General features: G+C 39.7%; 1 protein-coding gene across 3 annotated transcripts in view; it reads right to left on the bottom strand.

Moving 5' to 3' along the window:
- sez6l (seizure related 6 homolog (mouse)-like) overlaps nt 1–23,277 on the bottom strand; it is a 105,327-nt gene that overhangs the window by 81,382 nt on the left and 668 nt on the right. The window lies entirely within an intron of this gene.

Below are 23,277 nucleotides of genomic sequence, written 5' to 3'. Positions count from 1 at the left end.
GCTCAAACTTTGGAAAAGGTTCAGTTGCACACTGAGAGTGCCTGATAAGATATGAATCTGGAGAGGCTACATCAACACCTTGAACTCTTGATCATGTTCTTGAAAAAATGACAGGATAATTAAAAAAAGTTGAGCTAGTAAGCCAAGTCTAAAGTAGTTCACCCAGAAGTTTGTTTGGCGATCATGTGCAGAAAGCAGGCGGCAGCCCAGTGGGACCAGCTGGACAGGCTTCAGGACCTGGCCGAGCAGCAAACGCAGGTGCTAGAGAGGCTGGTTCTCATGAGGCCCCGCCGACTCTGGTGATTCACCCCACAGAAGATTATATATAATAACACTATACACACACACTGCACACACCTGAACTGAAAAGACCCTAACTTTCTCTACATTCTGTAGTGATTAAGTATACTGTGTTACAAGTACATTTGCATAACGACTGACACTAACACCATTGACGATAAACATTGGGCTGTGAGGTCAGTTTCTTTATCGTTAATATGCAAACTGTCATGACCATTGATCAACAGCCACTGATCAAAGACCATTGATCAATGACAACTGATCAATGGCCATGAGTACCACTCACAGAGTTGGGGAATGCCTGCATGCACAGCATTGTAAGATGGTGAAAGATGTACCCTTAGGCCTCCTCCCCGATTCAGACATGGTCTCTTCCTTTTCACATAAATGGCCTCCTTGACTCCAAGCACAAACCAGTGATCCTCCCTGTATAGGATGTTTACATTGTCATTATTGAAGGAGTGGCAACTGGCCTGAAAGTGTCCATAGACTGCGGGGTCCTGCCCTGATGAGTTAGCTCTTCTGTGTTGTGCCATCCGCTTAGCCAGAGGTTGTTTGGTTTCTCCGATGTATAAATCATGGCAATCCTCCTGGCCCTTAACAGCGTACACTATGTCACTCTGTTTGTTCTGGGGGGACTGGATTCTTGGGGTGGACAATTTTTTGGTGCAGCATGTTTTGGGGTTTGAAAATCACAGTGACACGCTGTTTAGAGAAGCGTCAGCTATTTTGATGCTCGTGATACATAAGGCATCACGCAGCAATTATCCTTCTCTCCTGGATCGCCTGGAGCATTCTTTAGGTGTCTTCCCAGCTTTGGCTAATGTCCAGCTGGGATAACCACATTTACTCGGGGCCTTCTTGATATGATGTTCTTCTGCTTCCCTGGCCGCTGAGTCTGTCTGGACAGAGTTCAATCTGTGTTGCAGCGTCCTGATGACACTAAGTTTGTGTTACAAAGGATGATGAGAGTCAAGCCTTAAATATTGATTCGTATGCATTGGTTTATGGTACACATCAATTTTTGAATGTCCCCCATTACTGATGGGAATTCGCAGTCTAAGAGGGTGTAATGATAGTTGCATTTAAAGAAGCTACCCACAGGGGGCACCCAGGAATGGATACGGCAAGAGAAAAAGACAGGGAGGTCTAGAAATAAACAGCTAGCTGAAGCTAGCACAAGGAACAATTCTTGATGTTTTATTCTTAGATGAATAAAAACATTACATGGCACCAAGAGTGGGGTCAAGAGTAAAAAACAACACAACAAGATGGATGCAATAAAACCACCAAGTCAGTTGAAACTGACTGGAAACGTAGGATTTTCAAACAGCAGTTCAAGCTGTATATTGGGGCTGTCGGAGTGGATCGACAACCAGATAAAAGAAAAATAGCCATGCTGCTCACCACTGCCGGCGCAGAAGCAATAGAGGTCTTCAATACTTTTGTGTTTGCCCACCTCGAGGGCAAAGACAAGTTTGATGAAGTCATGAAGAAATTTGACAAGCACTGTCTGCCAAAGAAAAATGAAACATACGAGAGATATGTATTTCACTCATACTTACAGCACCAAGGCAAGTCATTTGATACTTTTCTCACAGACCTCAAGATTAAAGCTCAGTCTTGTAATTTTGGTGATCTCAGAGACTCCATGATAAGAGATCAAATAGTGTTTGGAACTAATGAGAAAAAACTCTGGGAGAAACTGTTTAGGGAAACAGAAATGACGTTGGAAAGTCAAGCCAGTGAGCTAGCATGACAACCTGTACTGACTTTTACAGGGCCTGCTCAACGACCAGCGCATTAAGAAAATGAGACAGTGAATGCTGTGTTAATTAAAAGAAAGCCATGGAGTAAATTCAAAAACAATGACAACAAAAACAAAACGTATGATAAAGAAATGTTCACTTGCAAAAGATGTGGTGAGAAACACAGACCAAGACATATGGAAAAAATGTAAGGACAAAACCATTATGCAAAAATGTGTCTCTCCAAGAAGAAAGGACAAGAAGTACACACTGTGCAGGAAGATACAGATGACAGCAATAAACTAAGTGAAACCTTTATTCATTAAGATGGTGTCACATGGCAAAGATGTCAGTGCACAGTCTTCAAGAATTAACACTGGTCAAATTGTTAGTTCAGTCACAGATGATAAATGGACTGCTCCACTGCTAGTAAATGGGACAACTGTAACATTTAAAATTGACACAGGGGCCAAAGCTAACTTGATCAGTGAGAAGGATTTCAAGGCACTGACTGAGAAGCCTAAAAGATTTATCGAAAAAGCCCCATCTCTGAGGGCTTACAATAACCAGCGAATACAAACAAAAGGTGGATGCAGACTTAAATTGGCTTCATAAGGCAAACAGCATAACGTTTTGTTCACCATTGTGCCTAATGGACAAAGTAAATTTTAGAAGATTAAACATCTGAGGACCTAGGACTAGTAAAGAGGATCTATCAGAGTAATACTGACAACACGAAAGTTGTCAAACAAGGCAAAACACTGGAACACCAACAGTATGAAAGAAGTTCAGACATTATCAATAAATTTCCTTCAGTCTTCAAAGGACATGGAACATTGCCTTACACCTACAAAATCCAGCTCAAGGATGATGCCGTGCCTGTGCTGCATGCTGTTGGATATGAACAAAATCTCATATCCTGATATAAGACATTTATCATCCCGACAACAATATAAATCACAAAAATTGTACATTTTCTCTAAATTCTGTGAATCTCGGGTAACTCGACTTGCGTGAATTGTTTTCAGCTGGGCGTCGTGTACCTGGAGTTGAGAGTTACATAAGTTGAAACGAGTATTTATTACAGGGCGTGTTGTGGGGAAAAGCCTGTTCCAAGGTTTATTTTTTAGCGCCTGTCGGCTCTTTTTTTGCTTCTCGTCCGTAAACACTCTGCATACTCTTTCACGTGATTCCGTTTATTTTGAAAAATCTCAACAGGATCTTCAGCTTTATTGTGAAAGGTTTATGTGGAAAACAAACAGCGGCCGGCAGAGCCACGGGATGGTTTTACCGTCGTTGTTGCTAACGACAATGCATAAAAACAGTCACTTGTTCGTCCGTAGTGTGGTTATATTAAATATAAGAGCAAGAGAGGACTTTAAGAAAATCTACAGTGACCATCAAAAAGATGAAAAAAAGAGTTTCTTTTGCAGCACCATCAAACAAACAATAGCGTAATATGAAACGATAGACGTTTTCATATCGTCATCCGATATATATCGTTATATCGAACAGCCCTGAGGAGAGTGCCTGCTCCACCCAGGGCTAGTTTGAAAAAAAGAGCTTGAAAGAATGACTTAGATGGGTGTCATTGAACGAGTGGAAGAGCCCACAGACTGGGTGAACTCTATCACGTGTGTCAAGAAAAAAAATACATATACTTTAAGAGTCTGCCTTGAGCCCAAAGATCTAAATGAAAATATTAAAAGAGAGCATTATTAGATCCCTAAGAGAGAGGAAATAATGAGTGAAATGACAGGGGCTACGTTTTTTTGGAAACTGGATGCTTCACGTGGATTTTGGCAGCTGAGGCAAGACCCAGAAAGCAGCAGGTACACTACCTTCAACACACCATTTCGGTGTTACTGTTTCTTAAGGCTCCCATTAGGCATTAAATCAGCACCAGAGATCTTCCACAGAGCAATGGAGTCCTTAATAGAAGGGCTGGAAGGCACCAGAGTCTACATAGATGACCTCATCGTCTGAGGAAATACAAGACAACAACACGATGAAAGGCTGAAGAAACTTTAACGGAGAGTTAAAAAGAACGGACTAAAACTGAATAGAGACAAGTGCCTCTTTGGTGTTACAGAGATGACCTTTTTTGGCAGACAAGGTCACAAGTGATGCTGGACCTGACAGATCATCATGTGACAGTCATCCAGAATTTCTAGAAAAAGAGAAACCAGTGTGCTGTAGAAGAAACATAAATTAATCTTTAATCTTGAAAACCCAGATAGCCAGATTTTTGCTTCTTGTGGTTTCTGCTATGATGCAGTCTTGGCGTTTTTAAAAGTTCATGGCAGTTTGTACATAGCGCACTGTGTCACAGCTCACAGGTGGACATCAATGAGAAAGAGAAGACTATCAAGGACTTCTATGATGGCTGAGCCTCACATTTCACATCAGCGATTACATTTTATAAATATGTTTTTCATAGCATGGGCATTAGAAGCACTAGTGCCGAGAATCCCTTGATAAATAATCTAGTCAATGAGGTGGAGGTGGAGTGCTACAGTATGTGAAAAATGAAGTAGCTGCAGTAAAATGAACATGCTGAAAAGTCAAAACATTTTAAAGTAGTGTGTTCTTTGCTGCCACAGTTTTGGAACTCTACACGTCTTCCTATTTAATCCCCACAAGGATTAAATGTCCTCAAAAAGAAAGGAGGAAGAAGAAAATATTCCAGTCAGAAAATTTTTACTTCTTTTCAGGGCTGCTGCAGAGTAAGATTTGGGTTTAGAAGCTTAGATTAGGATAGGATTAAATGGAAATGTCACAGGGGGAATGGGAATGAATACAGTCAATGAAGTTTCTAACAAGTATGCAACAGCAATACAAATCTGTGTGTGCGTGCTAAAGACTACATGTTTGTTAGCTACTCAACTAAGCAGAAACATTGGAATGAGAGTGCACTTGCAGACATCAAGTCATTGAAACTCTCCTCACACTCCTGCCTGCCTCCATTTAGCAGTAGGGAGGGCTGGAGGGGAAAGGAAGGGAAAGAGAGGGATGTAAGAGAGTGATGCCAAAGAAAAGAGACAGCTCCAACTCTCCTCGGACTAAAAATCTTGATACACTTTGACTGCTTTAGACAATCATGACCATTAATGACTTCCCATGTTCTTAGTTGTTTTTGCAAGTTAAGCTGTTCACTCTAGTGTGCGTGCATGTTTTAGCCCAGTCTATACATATCTGTGTTTTCATGTTACCAGCTATGTTAAAAAATGTCCAGAGACCAGAAATGCCCCATTAGTCTCTCATGTTCCATTACAACCTGGTCTGTTTCATGCATGCACAGCACCACAAATAGTTGCATGCACACTCACAGTCATTCACTAAGATGTGGATAGTACGGAAACTGTAACCGAAGACACAAACTAAAACATCAAAGCCTTTGTTGAAAAAACCTGATCAGACACTTAAATCACGTACACCCAGCTGAACAAGGACAAGAAACAAATGCAAACTGGCTTAAGGTAACGCTATTCGCACAGCAGCCTTGGTATAAGCAAAGAATCAAAGCAGTTATGAGCAAAGTTATGAAGACAAGGAAAAAGAGAAAAGGGTTGTGTCCCGTTTCCTGTTAAATTATAAACATAGTAGGAAATTATGTAAGTAACGTTTGCTATATAAATCTGTTGAACTTGATGCAAAGACACCATCTCCTTGTCATTTGAACCAATTGTAGAAAGGTCTGTGTTAGGGTGGACTACATTACCCAGATGCCTTAGTGCAGTCATGGGATTAGCTCCTGACCTGGACAGCCTGACTTAGTTTCTGGGCTGAGGATGTAGGATAGAGCTGCTGGGAACCAAAGCAAATAGCCCATTCTGTGTTTGTTATGAATAAACATGAGTTCAATGCTTCACCCTACTACTTTTGTGCATATTGGTTCTAACTATCTTTGGCATATATGCTAATTAGCAAAAGCTGTGTGGCCCAGTAATTTGATAGTTTCTGGCCTTGTTCCAGCTTTATTTGTTCCTTTTACCAATTCATGTGACTTTGAATGCTGTAATATGGGTGTATTATGTAGTGGCTAACTAGATGGGTTGACTCCTGACCACCTGCCTCAATATAAATAGTTCATCCCTTGTGTTGAAGTTACAGCTTGTGGCCTATTTGAATAGTGCTTAACTAAATGTGAACGCTCCTAAGGAGCGGTATTAGATCGATCCATTTCCTTAGCATATTTGTTGTGGTGGAATTCGTGGGCAGCTGTATTACCCTTTAATCCTTATTCAAGTTCTAATGTATTTCATGTTCTTGATCGCAGAAACCATGCAACATGGCCAACATGACACATCCTCCTACACTATGCCATACGTCCTTGTACCATCCATCTGCATGTAAATAAACTCCACCTCATACAATCTACTCCCTGGATGTCAGCCTCTCCTTCTGACCAAGATAACTGTCATAGCACAACCCAGCACTGAACTGACGTACACCATTCTGGTCAAAGTAGTCCCTCGAACCAGATGTGCTGCACCTACATGACATGGCTACATCCAGAGATCGGGATGATGCACTAAGTCCCCGTCCTAGCAGGATCCATAGAATCCCTGAACATCTGCAGGACTATGAGTTCTCCTATCATACCCGGGAACCAAGGCTTCTTCTTTCTAATATTTATTCATGTTCTAATGTATTTCCTGCTCTTGATTACAAAAACCACACCACATCACCCCGCACCCTGAAAACGTACATGTATGTTTGCACCAGGCACATCAGTCGTGAGGGGGACAGGGAGCAGAGCTGAAGAGCCAGAGAAGAAGAGACAAATGCTTCAAGCTTGAACTTTGAGTGGCCATGACCCAGATGTCAACATGGAGAGCATTTAGTAATAAATAATGAAATGAAAAGAAAGCAATACATGTGATGTGAACTGTAATAATAAAACAGTCTTCTTTATTTCTCTGTTGTTTTTCAGAAATATAAAACAACAGCAGCAATTCATTTTTTTTCTTCATTCGTTTCATTCATTGCACTTCTAAGCTGCTAAAAAAACTGCAAACTAGGAGCACCACTAAGATCTTTGACAGTATAGAACTGTAAATGCGAACTAACTGGAGAGGATTAGAAAAGGCTGAATCTCTGTCTCAAGTGTCTAGTATAGCTTATTTTATATGAGGGGGTTCTAGTGAGGAGCTGTACATCAAAACATCTAAATTGAGTATAAATTTTAGAACAGCAGATTGGTTTTGAGCAGCAACATGATAGGACGATTCAGTATCCAATCACAGATGTCTTACCACAAGCAGGTTTTAAAATAAACCCCAGTGGCATGGCTCTAAAATTCTGGGTCCTTTCAATTCATTTTCTTTTATATTTTACAGCAACAGTTGTGTCAAGCTAAGTGTGTCTCCATAAGGTTTTCTTTGTGCATTTCTACAGTAGGTACTGTAAGACTTTGCAGGGTATACATTAAGAAAATTAACAGTGGCTCTAAAAATATCAACAGCTGGTTTTTATAAGTGGAGCTGCATCGAGGCCTGTCTTGAGAACTATACCTAAATGACCCAGTGACATCAAAATTACATGTACATTGTCACAAAGCCATCAGTTGAATCCAATAAAAACTGTTTGGCAACCTGCATTTACAATGAATTTAAAAGAAAAACGCAGCCCTTGGGTTTGCATCTGGCACGAAACTGAAAACAAAGGAATCAGCCAACAGGAGTTTAGCTCTGCCTGATTTTTGGTAAGTACATTCGTTTATCTAAGACAAGAGGCTATTGACTTTTGTTAAAACCATCCCTCTCCTCAACTGCATTACCATCTAGTTACAATGTGTCATTGTAACTGTAAAAATTTTGAAAAATACAGTGATTGGATTAGCTATTACAACTAAATCTCAAGGCTCTGGAAGCTGATTTGTGTTGTACACAGAAAATAATGGAAAGCAATGATTGCCTCGAGGGTGGGAAATTAATTTAAATATATATGAAGCTAAATAAAAAATTTAAACCCATAAAGCTTCCAAAATAATCCTTTCAAACTGTACTTTCTGTCTTTCTAAGTTGAACCACCCAGAAATGTTTTTAGAATGAAAACGCTGCAGCAAGCAGCAGCATTTCACACATTTTCATTTTTTTTAGACTTTTGTTAAGACTTCTTTGTGATTCTGCTCAACAAAAACAACTGTCCTGCATGGGCAGTCATCATCTTGCAGGAAGCTCAGTTCTGCTTAGACCAGGCTGAAGGCTTAGCGCGTCTCTCTCAGCCTTTAAATACATTCTTAACTTTTTGGAGACTAAATCTCTCAAAAGCTCAGACAAGGGTTTGCTGGTCTGTAAGTCTCTGCACCACATGACATGAATAAATCAATCAATCAGTCCTTTGAGGGGCAACAAAACAGAGAAGAGCTGATGCATTGAACCTTACAGCCCACATGGGAGTATATCATGGATTAATAAAAAACAAACAGCAATAACATACATACTCTCAATCACAAAATACTTAGCCAGCTCTTTCCAAGCTATTCGAGTGGAGACAAACACATCGACTCGACAGCATGACAGGCGCAGTTATCAGCAGAATGGATTATAACACATAGGCTAGGTTTGCCGATTGCATCAAAAGACCTTCTTCAGTGGGATTCCCGTATCAAAGGCACATAGATAAGGGAGCAGAGCGGTGACATGGGTTATTAGCTTTGAGGCAAATAGGAATGGGAATATTAACTTTTTAAAGGCTTGGTTGCAAACACACTTGATTTTGCCAGTCTGCTCGGAGTGACTTTGACAGGGCAAAGTGTCAGGGTGCGTTTGTGTGGGTGTAACTCACTCAGACTGAAACTCCAAAATGTCACTTTAATCCCAGACAACCATATCAAATCTCTTTCTGGATCACAATTCATCATTTGCTGTGGAGCAAAAATGAACAACATTTTCAATGCCTTTTCTGACTGCGACTGTGGGTAGCAGGCGTTAAATATAGATTTTGTGAGGGGAGGAAACAGTTTTCTTCCTTCCAAGAATTCTGTCATTTGCCTTTTCTTTATTGGCTTTTCTATTCCTATCTTGAAGCTCAAAGGTTCTGAACAAATTCAGCAACCATATCCAACCAGGAGCTCTGAGTATGCGTAGCCTTCTGCTTAAAAGGGACAGCATGACATTTTTGGGAAGCAGGCTTACTTCCTTTCGTGGTTTCTTTTTTTGAGTTTTAGGAGACAGGTTTGCACCACTTGCCTTTCTTTTTATGTTATAGCCATTCAGTCTTCCACTGCTTCTATGGTCAGTGTACCCTATATGTCCTATATATTAAAGGTCTACTGCTAAAAAAAAAACTTTTTTTGTCTTTTCTTGATGTAAATATCTATGTGTCGAAACTGACCTGTAACACCATAGATGTCATTTTAGTTATTAATATTAAAATGAAAAAATCAATAAAACAGATTTATTTAAGAGATGTGTCCCATACCCCTCAATAATAGTCAGGTAACACAAAAACCTTTTATTTATTAACATGATTCTCTTGAGGTTAATTTTACTATTTTTATTTATTTTTTATTTTTTTGTTGAAATCGACTAACCAAAAAGTATTAAAACCAACATTTGCATGTGTAAGGAAGCCTAACAAGGTAACCAAGAGATGAGAAACAAATTGGATGATAACTTATTGTTTTTTGTGTATTTTTAGGTTCACCGCATGGATTGTGGTGGTGATGTACCCTGGTAAGATGTGATCCAACTTTGTAGTTCAAAAAACAGTTACCTGTTTACCTGGTTAATACAAAATCCTGCTTTGTAGTGTAGGCCTCTGGTTTTCCCCAGCCTAACTTTCCAGGGTTGTTTTCTCTCTTGGGCAAATTTCCTCAGTTTAGTTTTTGCTCTTGTTCCTGGCAGCCTTAAGCTGTTGATTCTGTTCTTACTTCTTGCCAGTAATTCATTTTTGCATCCAGAGCCCACAATCTTAAATGTGCCTTTCTCACAGCATTACTTAACACTAACACTTTTTGTTTTGTCATCTGAAGCACTTTTAACTGCAGGTTCATGTGAAAGGTGTCAGATTCCCGCTCCAATCTCCTGAATGGAAGTGTATTTATGACAACACCATCCTTCCAATGTGGATGTGCTTTATTGGAGAACTTGTTGATTCAAGTAATGGACACAGCAATTTGTATTTGACCAGAAAGAAAAAAGAAATTCTGAGCTTTTTCTGCCTGCCTGTCTGTGTGCGTGCGTAGTGTATTCTCTGTGCTTGGGTTGAGTTAAGCAACAATGAATCATGCTATCCTCTTAGTGCTCTGCAGCTAATGATGAATGAAAACAGGGGAAATGCAGAACACGGTGTAAGGTACAGTAACAACATTAAAATGCAGGAACGCATAAACGAGAGTTATGCCTTATCCTAGATCTTAAAGTATCAAACAGCAACTGACTCTACATTAAAGGCTTAAAAATATTACTTTTTATAACTGTGACAGAACTTCAGTTAATTCTATTGCTACGATTAGTGTTTCCACAAAGTATTCAACGTTTATGAACTTTTAAGTGCCCATTTGAACAAGTGACACTGGCCATCTTGAGAGTACTGACCTTTGAGAGGAAACTATCAAACTGAAATAACCTGACCACAGTTACATTTCCTTAAAAAATGCTAATCTATAACTTCATTATGTTTACATTTGTGTGCCTTTCAACTAGGGCTGAACGATTATGGAAAATAATCTAATTGCGATTTTTTGCCCCAATATTGCGATTGCGATGCGATATGCGATTATTTTTTAAGGTATTTGTCTTCTGTATTATTAAACAAAGACAAGCAATACATCATATAGTATGGCCAATACTATATTACATTAATTTTAAACTGTTCTTTCCTGGAAGACAGACCTCTGTTATGATGACATGAGGTGATGCATGAATTGATGACTGACATTTTTATTTAACTTCTTCAATCACAACAGTATATTTGAACATACACAATAGTTTATTTTTAGCTTACAAACATCTGAGCATAAAGTGCTGACAAGGAACCCTGGTGTAAACATTAAAATGAAAGTCAGTACAATGTGCAGATTGCAGAAATATACATAAAAAAAATCAGTGGCTTTACCACACTCAGTTTTTCGACATCTGTGAACTACTAGACAGTCATTCAATTAAAAAATAATATTAAATAAATAAAACTAATAAATAAAAAATACACACATCTTACTGATCTCTGCAGTCAGTAACATTACACATAAAGTGCAAACATAATAGCAATTGTATAAACACACACACAAACACGCCTTTAAAGTTTAAAGGCGTGAAATTGGACGGTCTAGTTCTGATTAGCGTCACCGCTGTCTCGGTGGAGTTTAATAACCTCGGCCGTCTGCTTCTTGCTATCTAAAATATAACCAGACACTGGTGTAAATTCTCGACTGTCTCATACTTCTGTTTAATAAGTTTTCTGTTTGACGTTTAGTCAGCTGTGTGAAAACCAAGGAGGAACCCACCCGGGGGATTAATAAAGTTTTATTTTATCTAATCTAATAACTTTAATCTCAGCCAAACCGATTTACTCACGAACAAACAAAACACTGAAAAAAGCCCAACAATAACATTTTTAGGTTGTCTAAGTGACTTATATATTACGTTTAACCCGAGCAGCGAAACTCCGCGGTGATCTGAAAATGATGTGCCGGGAGTTGTGCCGTTCTCGGCCGCATCAGTAACCCTCGAGCTCCCGGCTAGCTGTCGAGCTGGTGGGTAGCAGACGCCTCTGAAAACGTCAAAGCACTTTTGCAAATATGGGATATCTTGATAAACCGAGCAGATATTTGATGTTTACACAACTACTTTCTCGCCTGAAAATATGTTAAAAGTTTATTTTGTGACCCAGAAAGATTAGTATGAGTAATTTTAAAACTTAGTAGCGGCCGCCATTGCTGGAAACTGGAGTTTGGCTGGGCCGCGCTATGAATTCTGGGATATGGTAGTAATTTGGACAGCCTTCGGCGCGTCGCTGTGACGTAATCGGTCTACAAATGCGGCCTCAGGAGGATGCAGCCCATGAATTGTATAATATAATCGCAGTATAATCGCAGCCTTTGCGGTTAGAAAATTGCACTTGATCATGTCGCGATATTATCGCAAATGCGATATATCGTTCAGCCCTACTTTCAACCATTCATAAATAGTTTAATACACATTTTTGTAAAGAAGAGGGAAAAGGAGAAGGAAGAGGGAGAGAAGGAAGAGGGGGGTCCTTTTCCATCGGGTAGAGAGCAGCGAAAAAAATAAAAGGAAGTGATAGCCAAGGAGAAAAAACTCAAGTGTAGCAGTTAACAATTTATTTACAATAAAACAAACCAAGGGCATTAAAAAAAACTAAGACAAAACCAAGCTAGAAGTCCATCCTATACATATATGTACAGGTGCAACAGTCTTGAAATAGATGCTCTAGCACCAACCATCACAGAAATCACTCTTTTCACCGGTTATGTCTTGCTTGGAAAGGCCTTCCTACTGGGTCCAACTCCTCCATCATATTCAACCACAGTTCCACAAACAGTTTCAAGGCCAATCTTCTTGGCATCATTCTGCCTATTCATCCTGCTGCTGCTCAAGCTGAAGTGCTGCTGCCTTCATGCATGTGCCACTTTTGTACTGTGAATGCTCCCTGTCTGCCCTAATTTCCCATCTTTCATGCAGAGTGAGCAGGTGTGGATATTTTCTTTGATTAAGATTAAAAACTTCAAAATAAAAGCATGCAAACTGTACACAGACATGCGTAAAACCACAACTTAAAACCAAACCATTAAAACACACAGAATACAACATTAAAACTACTTCCACCCCATAACAGTTTTAAAGAGGAAAGCTCTAAAAAGAAGAAGCCTCAAGCAGAACCAACCCAAAACAGTTTAGTTCAACTGCAAACACAGCATGGATTACAACAGATGCACACAAAGTTAAGCTTCACTTAATTGCTTCTATTGTAGGGATGTGTCAGCAGCATCTGTGCAATCCTGAAGCCATCCTAGAGAGGATAATCATGGATGCTGAGACAGAATAAATCACACTGAACAGCAAACACACACACTTTCAGACCCCTTCATAAAAGTTGTGTCATAAAGATCTTAGAAGATGTGCCAAGCTGAAGAGATGACTGCAGCTAAGACCTGGTACTTCTTTGGGCATCTTCCTTACATGTGAACACTGCCTGGGTTAGAAGCAGAAGGGCAGCACAGGAGGTACATAACGTCCCCCCAAATCTTAATAATTCACTAAGATGTTGTTATAAGATGTTGTAAGTTTGCGCAGAAGCCCAGACTATATTTTAGAGACTTTGGGACTAATGAGCAAATGGACTCACTGAAAAGACAGTTTGTGAGGGATTTATACTCCAGATGCAGCAAACACCAACAGGGATATAGATACACTCCCAACTGAAAAGATAATACTTAAAATACAACATTTTCTCTACAGGGGTTGCCACAGGATATGTACTGTTAATTCCCATAAAATGAAACTATTATAAAATGATTGGTTAGTTAATACTAATATCAATGTGTTAACCTATTTTATTTGTACAGTGGTCCCTTGCTATAACGCGGTTCACCTTTCGCAGCCTCGCTGTTTCGCTGATTTTCTTTTTTGTGCAATTTTGCATGTTTTTTTTCTTTTTTTACAGAACAGAACACGTTCAGCTTGAAAAATTTACATAAATCTTCGATCGCTGGCAGTGTGACTCTAAAGTGCTTTACTGTATGTTTGTAAGTTTTCTCCCCAACAAGCACAACAATGTTGATGAAATGTTTTGCATCGTCAGAGGCTCCTGCGGTAGCACCCAGAGGCAGGGGAAGGTGCTAACCATTGCACAAAAAGTTGGACTTCTGCACATGCTAAAGGAAGGTAGAAGTTACCGTATTTTTTGAATTATTAGGCACATTAAGCGAACTTTACTCAACTCATTCTTCTTGCTTCCTCTACTTCCGTACCATTGATTCATTAATGTTGAATTCTCTCACAGCTGCTCTGTGACCATGTTCTGGACCTGAAAACAGGGTTTGATCTTTGGTTTCATTCTATAATACTGGACTTGTTTTTCTACAAAGGTTTGAACTTTGAGGGTGTTTAAACAAGAGAGGGAATTGTGAAAATGTTCATGCCTGTCTGAGAAATGTGTATAAAGTATGTAGTGAGGGGTTTTTACAGACTTAAAACATCTACAATAATTGTAAAAAATAAAGCTGGCTACTTCGCGGATTTCATCTATCGTGGGTTATTTAGAATGAAACTCCCGCGATAAACGAGTGACCACTGTACTTTAAAAGAACTTAACCTTTTTTGGCTTTGTCCCAAAAAGGGTGGACAACCACAGACCTCTGCAGCTATGTAGTTCATAAGAAAACACAGCATCAGCACAATGATCTGTATAATCATGGGAATCAGAGACTCATATTCTGAGGAGCTCTTCTAGAAATGAAAGGCCAAACCCCTTAAGCCCACCTGTGCTCTGCCTGTTCTGCAGTTGTTTCCTGCCTGTCTCTGTCTTAAAAGAACCTCCTTTTTCTTACCTGCTGTGTGTATGGCGACTTTTTTATGATGGGCACACACATGCAAAGACTGACTAGGATCATAGCATTATGCGAAAAAAGGAAGGGGGACAGAAGTTTCAAAGACAGCAAGTGTAGTGGTACACGCCAGGTACACACAGAGACGGGAGATGGATTTAAATGCAAGGATGTCAGGGAAAAGTAAAAAAAACAAGAGAAAATATGAAATGAGCAGCATCTGGCTGCATTTCAATTATTTTGGAGACTACAAAGCTGAGTGCAGAATTTATAAAATTGGGAGCTGACTAAAGTGATACCCACTTTTATTTTCAGCAATTTCCACTGTGGAGGACAAAAACTTTTAAACTTGTCCAGGCCTTAAACCTCGTGTGTGTTGTTACCAGTAGTAGTAAATGCATGAAAAAAAGGCTTTTATGAAAACACTGATTGCAAAATTGCGGCACGGTGGTTAGCACTGTTGCCGCACAGCAAGAAGGCTTAAAAAGGTTCAACTCCACCATCAGGCTGGTGTCTTTCTGTGTGGAGTTTGCATTTTCTCCCTGTGTTTGCGTGTGTTCCCTCCGGGTACTCCGGCTTCCTCCCACCGTCCAAAGACATGCAGTTTGTGGGGATAGGTTAATTGATTAATCCAAATTGCCCATAGGTGTGAGTGTAAGCGTGAATGGTTTTCTGTCTCCATGTGTTAGCCCTTCGACAGACTGGCGACAGACAAAATTGCACCCTTGAAAAAGACTGCTTTAACAGTTGAGTAATGCATATTACACAAAGTAAACTATACATAAAATGCCATGGTAATTTGGGGCTTTTAATTATTAAATTACATTGTACAGCATACAGTTTTATTGACTTTAAAAACAAGAATTGGGTGCACAAGTTTTGAATCAAAAATACAGTTTTGAATAATATATTTAAATAATATATTTAAATCTATTAATACGTGGTGCTAAAGGCTCTACAATGTCTTATAATTTGACAAGTCCACAGCCTGATAACTTCTTGTTATTGATTATGATTGACTTGGTAGTTTCTCTTTGCAACATAAAGTTAAGATTGCAAGATTTATAGATAAACTACACAGTCTATCTTTTAAGTATACAAACACAAAAACACACACAAACAAACTGAGAGTGTGAACATTTTCTGTAAAGCTGCTTTTCCCACCACTAATGCTGTAATTCTTCTCTGAATCAAATACAGCACAAAAACGCTTGAAATGAGCTCTGCTAAAATTAGTAAAGCTCAATATTTACAGCCAACATCAAACTCTGCAACTATGAAAGTGTTTCACACTGCAACAATATAAACAGTGACTGATGTTCCACAGGTATCATCACAAAAGCTTTACTGGCGTAACACTGTCACCAAATCTGAATTACATTACTGTTATGTTACATATTATGTTACATTATTGTTACATGATCTTAATTTCATGCCACTTTGATAACAGAGTCTCAAAAACAGCTTTTATTATATTTTTTGATTAAAGATAAAAAGAAAAAAAACATTTCTCTTGAAAATCCTCATATTATACATGAAAGGTTTCCAAAGTCATTATCCCCCTTACTGGCACGTTCTCCTTTTCAGTTTTTACACTTCAGAGTGTTTGATAGCATTTGCTCCACTCTGAATCCAGCTGCTGATTATTTTACTCTTTAGTCCAGGTTTTTTCAGGTATTTAGATGAAAAAATATTGAAAAATATTTTTGTTTCACTCATACCATAACCAAACTACTCAAAATCCTGAATTCTAACCTAATTCTAATCTAATCAGTTTTATAACATTAATGTTTTCAGTTTTTTGGTCTAAACTGATGTGAGATCTTTTCTTCTTTTTTCAGCTGCCGCATTTAGGAGTCACCACAGTGGATCTCCTGCTTCTATCTCACCCTGTCCCTGTCCCTCCTCTGTCCCACCAACTAATTTCACTCATGTTTAGTGGTATAAAAATTTGTAATTAAAGTACAGCTTATAGGATCAATGTGATGTTAGGTTACGCAGGTGTGTGTAAGTGTGTAAAATAACCATTTTAATGTCTGTAAGTATACATGTGGTGTGGACATATACAGAAATCGAGATATTACTTTTCTACTAGTTAATATTCTCTGCTGCTCTTATTTCTCAACTTGGTTCATTACTCTTTAGCCTTACTTCCTCTCATTTGGTTTCTTTTTGTGATGCTAACTTGGCACAATATTTTCTAAAGTTTGGTGCCTGAGGATCTTGTTGCATAATAAGCCTGGGTGTATTCAACCAGAAGAAACAATTTCCTCTGTCTGCCTCCTGGTTCCATTTTTTTTCTTCTTCACTCAAGTAATGGGAAAAGAAAAAAGAAGAGAAAGAAGCCAAGTGAACGAAGACTGGGGAAAGGAAGTTGGAGAGGCGCTGTGATGAGAGTAGAGGAGAAAAGCGGCTTACAAGATGGATGCTCTTTTGAGGAGAGAAGATCTATATTTTTTAAATGAAGCGGGTATGCCTCATTGATATTTTTACAAGAAAAACACTGTCAGTGTGGGTCAATAAAAATCTCTGTTTTGCACTCTGGATTCAAGCTGCAATTGGTTTTGCTTCCCAGCTGGAGCTCTGGAATCTCTACTCAGTTGTCAAGCTTTCTTTCTAGCAGATTATCACTCTTACCCTGAGAAATGAGACCACGCAATGATCCAGTCTATCTTCATTTGCAGGCACAATCCGCATTAAAAAACACTAGTACGTACACTAACACATAACCGCACAATCACGAGCCGGCTCTGTAACACTACATCTCTGCTGGGGAAGCTCATTAAACACATACACCAACAGTGAGAAAAACCAATGATGCAGTGCATGATACGTGTGTGTGTGTGTGTGTGTGTGTGTGTGTGTGTGTGTGTGTGTGTGTGTGTGTGTGTGTGTGTGTGTGTGTGTGTGTCGGGGTGGTGGGGCACGCTCACAAATTGAACAAATGTACAAGAATACAGGGGAAGAAAAGACAGACAAGGATTAGCAAGATGATTGAAGCGTGCTGAGAAATCACTGAAGAAGTCAAAACCATCTGCCTGCAGGTTTTTATAAGGGATCCAGTCTCTACAACTCCAATGGATGGTTGCTGAGTTTAGGGCTAAAAGCAACATTGCTTCTATCCTCCTCTGCATGCAAGAAGAAAGACTCTAATGTTAATGTTTGTGAATTCAAGAACTGCACCACAGACGGTATATAAAAGATGGGTGTTGCTATTTGTGTGAGAATTCGACATTAGCTTAGGGGCTGACTAGGGCTGGGCGATATGGCCTAAAATTCATATCACGATATAATTTAAAGCATGTGCGGTAACGATATATATTGCGATATATTCTTTTCTTCTGTATAACGTATTTTCCACACTATAAGGCACACTTAAAATCCTTTAATTTTCTCAAAAATCGAGAGTGTGCCTTATGTATGAATTTTGGTTGTCCTTACTGACCTCGAACCGATTTTGGCGTGCAGAAATCTGTTAAAAAATGTTTTAGTACAACTTTGGTAAGCTGCACTGCTTGATGGATTGTCAGAGCATTACGGCTTCCGTAGTGAGGAGCTTCGCAGAGTAATCTGGGTCCAAAACTCCATCCCCAAAGTCAAACGAACACTGAGAGTTAAAGACGGTCTAAATTCTTTAATATTTAATAAAATCATCAGCGTTGCTGCTTTACCAGGTGTAACAATTAAGTTTAACATCCAGGCATCCATGAAAACAGAAGTTATTAAATTTAACGGAGTTAGAAGTTAACAGGAAGTTAGCTCGCTAGTTTCCACCTAAACATCACATACCATGTTCTGACTGAGAGATTTTTGAAACTAATTAAAACGTACAGCTCTGCTACCACTTCCAAAATAATGAAGACAGAAAACTAAACAGCAGTGGCATTTGCAGGGTCACTGAAGTTGGACTACCTGGTATATAATGTTGTATTACGTGATTGCTAGCTACACAGCTATGTTAGCATAACATTAGCACAGTGAAGCTGGAGGATGAACAACAACTTTTTTTCCCACTCAATAAAAGTTAACGTGAGGGTTTCTGGTGGTCAGGGACAAATGGAATCGCATAGCAGGATGCTATACACGGGCCAAACTTCAGTCAGGAGAACAACTGAGATCATTCGTCCACAATACAAGGTTAGTTATTAATATACTGCAACATAGAGCAGCTGTGAGAGAATTCAACATTAATGAATCAATGTTACGGAAGTGGAGGAACCGCAGTTTTTGGCTTTCCCCATATTTCAAAAGTGCTTCATCTCTTTGCTATGACTCTCAGCATAATTTGCAGATGATAATTGTTGTAGCCAATGCGATGCTTTCGACCAAAACAGGCGCAGCTTGATGACATCATCAACATGCGCTATCGCGATGGAGCGGTATAGTCAAAATCTCTATCGTTGGCCAATTTTATATAGTTTCTATCGTATATCGTTTATATCGCCCACCCCTAGGGCTGACCCAATCTAGACTCTAAAGAAGTGATCTATTTAGAGCACAGGGTGGAACACTGTACGGTTCAAATAATAAAGGTTGGCAAGCTACCTCCAAACACATGTATAAGCTAACTCAAGACTAAGACTAATAAAATAGCAACGTTTCGCTCATTTAAGCTGAAGCACAAAGCTCTTGGGTGGTCTCTACCACACAGCCAGTGATATGATTTTCAGATCATTGAAATACTCCAAAAGCAGCGACAGTCAAACGCTCCATATGGGAGACACAAATTAGCAAAGCTGAAGCTTCTACTGTCTGGTCAGCTATCAACACCGCTATTAAGCCTGAACGACTTGAACTCAATTCCACTCACACCTGTCATCACTAAGCACCTGGAACATTTCATTCAAAGCCATTCCACCATGAATAACCTTCCCTATGGAGACCCCCACCAGTTTGCCTATACAGCAAATAGGTCAAGTGAGGACAAAATAGCTACAGCTCAACCTTTAACACAATCATCCCCAACATCCTGGTGAGGAAACTGTCTGACCTGTCCCGGCTCTCACTTACTCCTTGATCCTCAACTTCCTCACCAACTGCCCACAGACTGTCAAACTCGTTCCTCACCTCTCCTTTACTTGAACACTCAAAACTGGCTCCCCACAAGTGTGTGTTTTGAGCTCACTGTTCTACACTACCCTAACCCTAATCTGCATACAGGGATTCAATTCAATTCGATTTTATGTATACAGCGCCAAATGTCAACAACAGTCGCCTCAAGGGACTTTATATTGTAAGGTAGACCCTACAATAGTACATACAGAGAAAAACCCAACAATCATATGACCCCCTATGAGCAAGCCATTTGGCGACAGTGGGAAGGAAAAAACTCCCTTTTAACAGGAAGAAATGTTTGGCAGAACCAGGCTCAGGGAGGGGCGGCCATCTGCTGCGACTGGTTGGGGTGAGAGAAGGAAGCAGGATAAAAGACATGTTGTGAAAGAGAGCAAGGGATTAATAACAAGTATGATTCAGTGCAGAGAGGTCTATTAACACACAGTGAGTGAGAAAGGAGACTGAAGAAAAAATACTGAGTGCATCATAGGATGGGAATCCCTCAGCAGCCTACACCTATTGGAGCATAACTAAGGGGGCATTCAGGGTCACGTGATCCAGCCCTAACTACATGCTTTAGCAAAAAGGAAAGTTTTAAGCCTAATCTTAAAAGTAGAGATGATGTCTGTCTCCCGAATCCAAACTGGAAGCTAGTTCCATAGAAGAGGGGCCTGAAAACTGAAGGCTCTCCCTCCAATTCTACTTTTAAATACTCTTGGAACAACAAGTAAGCCCGCAGTTCGAGAGCAAAGTGCTCTAATGGAGTGATATGGTACTACAAGGTCATTAAGATAAGATGGGCCCTGATTAGTCAAGACCTTGCATGTGAGGAGCAGGATTTTGATTCAATTCTGCATTTAACAGGAAGCCGATGAAGGGAAGCCAAGATTAGAGAAATATGCTCTCTCTTTCTAGTCCCTGTCAGGACTCTTGCTGCAGCATTTTGGTTTAACTGAAGGCTTTTCAGGGAGTTTTTAAGACATCCTGATAATAATGAATTACAATAGTCCAGCCTGGAAGTAATAAAGGTATGAACTAGTTTTTCAGCGTCACTCTGAGACAGGATATTTCTAACTTTAGAGATGTTGCACAAATGGAAGAAAGCAGTCATATTTGTTTAATATGAGCATTGAAGGACATATCCTGATCAGAATTACTCCAAGGTTCCTCACAGTATTACTGGAGGCCAAGGTAATGCCATCCAGAGTAGGAATCTAGAGTAACAATCAGGATGGCAGAGTATATTTCTAAAATTTCCAGGGCCAAGTACAATAACGTCAGTTTGATCTGAATTTAGAAGCAGAAAATTAGATGTCATTCAGTTCTTCATGTCTTTATAAAGACCTGGATGCAGTTAAACCAATTGCTGTGTGTTATTTGGCTTCATGATAGATAAAGTTGTGTGTCATCTGCATAGCAGAGACTGTGATGGGCTCTGAAACCCCATCACAGTACAGGATATGAGGTGCTGAATATGTCTGTGTGGTGTTCAGTAAACAATCTGGCTGTAAACAACACAAGGCCAAAGGAGATGATCCTGGACTGTAGGAGGCACAGAGTAGACCTGCCTCCACGCTACATAAGCTGACCTCTCCTGGAATGCAAACACCTCCACCATCATCAGGAAGTCACAGCAGCATCTGCACTATGGTAAATGGTAAATGGCCTGTATTTATATAGCGCTTTACTAGTCCCTAAAGACCCCAAAGCGCACTACCCGAGAGTGCTCAGAAGGAACAACATCTGTGAGAAGCTGCTGACCTTCTACCACTCGCTATAGTGTATCACAGTGTGGTTCACACATTGCACCCAGGCTGAGCGGAAGACGCTCCAGAGAGTAGTCAATACTGCACAGAAGATCATCGGCTACGCACTCCCCTCTGTTGCAGACATCTACACATCCCACTGCCTGAACAGAGCTGAGAGACTCCACCCATCCTACATCTTGCATCCCACCTGTTCGACCTGTAGGCCTTTAGGAGATTCTACAGGTTAATCCAAACCAGGACCATGAACACACGCCCCACTTAAAGTCACACATCAGTACCTCTCACACATACAACACACACACACATATGCACACATACAGTAACACACACTCACACATAAACATACACATCACTACCACACAAGACAAGTGCAATACTTGAGACCAACCTTGCACATTTGTATATACCTTGTACATTTGCACAGTTTTATAGCTGGTATTTTTAGATTTGTTTTTGTTAGCTATTTCTTTGTTTTTATTATTTTTTTATTCTAAATGCTGCTACCAGGTAGCTGCTTCTATATTTCGTTGAACGTCTGATGTTTAATGACAGTTAAAGGATTATCATTCTGATTTTATTTGAACCCAGTGCAGGAATAACAGACTCCACCACTTGCAACAGAGGGCACAATAAAGAGAGATAAATGCTGAATCTGAATACATTTAAAAGCTACCGTTTTAACCCGAATGACCACATACACAGAAAAATGAAAGGAAAATGCAACATAAACATGTTCAAACACGTTAGACAACCACATGCTGTCACAACAGCTTCAGTGCCCTTTGCAATTGATGAGGCTGCAACAAATGCTGTTTAACACAAAATCTCCTTTAGGTGTTCAGCAAGTAAAGATGAAATGACTGTAAAGCAAATAGCACAGGTTTCTCACTTTTTTGTCCTCTAAATGTTCAGTAAGCTCTCCTTCTCTACAGATCAGGTTATTGTCATCACTGTAGAAAACAGTCTCATCTGAAGATGATCATTCACAACAATTTGATTTACAGTGACCCTTTCCCAAAGGGACAAATGTTCTGGATCATTTCACTGAAGGAGTGGAATGATTCAGGTAATTCCTATTCATTTAAGAATTTTCTTTTTCCTTGCAACCCACCTATTGTTACCTTCGTCCATAAAGATTTCACTGAATGTCACCTAAATTAGAAGCAGGAAACATGGCATGAGCATTTTCCATGCTGTTGGTTTTAGGAACAACAACATCTTTAGGCCAGGATAAGAGGTTTAGCTAAACATGGGGCTTTCACCGATGGTGCCACCATTTCAATGGTCTGAAATGATGGTAGTTAAAAGGTCAAAATGGGAAGCTATGAGCTGCCAGCTAGTTTCAACCAAGGCAAACCATCCATTCACCACCATTTTCTTTTCTTTGAGTATTTTTTTTTCTTCATAAGGTCACCACTATGGTGAAAAATAAGAAGTGGCCTACACAGAAGACTTATTTCTAAGTGAAAGAAGGGTCCCAAAAAATATCAGGGATTAGAACGCTAACTTTTCGATAGATAGATAGATAGATAGATAGATAGATAGATAGATAGATAGATAGATAGATAGATAGATAGATAGATAGATAGATAGATAGATAGATAGATAGATAGATAGATAGATAGATAGATAGATAGTGTTTGAGACATCAACTTTGTTCCTCACTTAGTGTCAGCCTGCTTTCTAATTTGCATGCTGATGCTCAGACTCGAGGAATCCCCTCTCCCAATTAACTGCGGAGCTGGCTGACTGGTGATTTCTCTATTTTTCTTTGTCTCTGCATCCACTCGTGCCTGATCGTGGCTCCCACGCACACGAATGGACTCGTGTCCACACGGAGGATTTGAGGCTGCATGTGCAGCCCGTACTGCTGTGCCAAAGTGGTTGG

Source organism: Maylandia zebra, linkage group LG7 (genome assembly GCF_041146795.1).
Source record: "Maylandia zebra isolate NMK-2024a linkage group LG7, Mzebra_GT3a, whole genome shotgun sequence".
Taxonomy (NCBI): Eukaryota; Metazoa; Chordata; class Actinopteri; order Cichliformes; family Cichlidae; genus Maylandia; species Maylandia zebra.
Note: the sequence above shows the minus strand (reverse complement) of the source record. Positions and strands in the feature narration are given on the sequence as shown.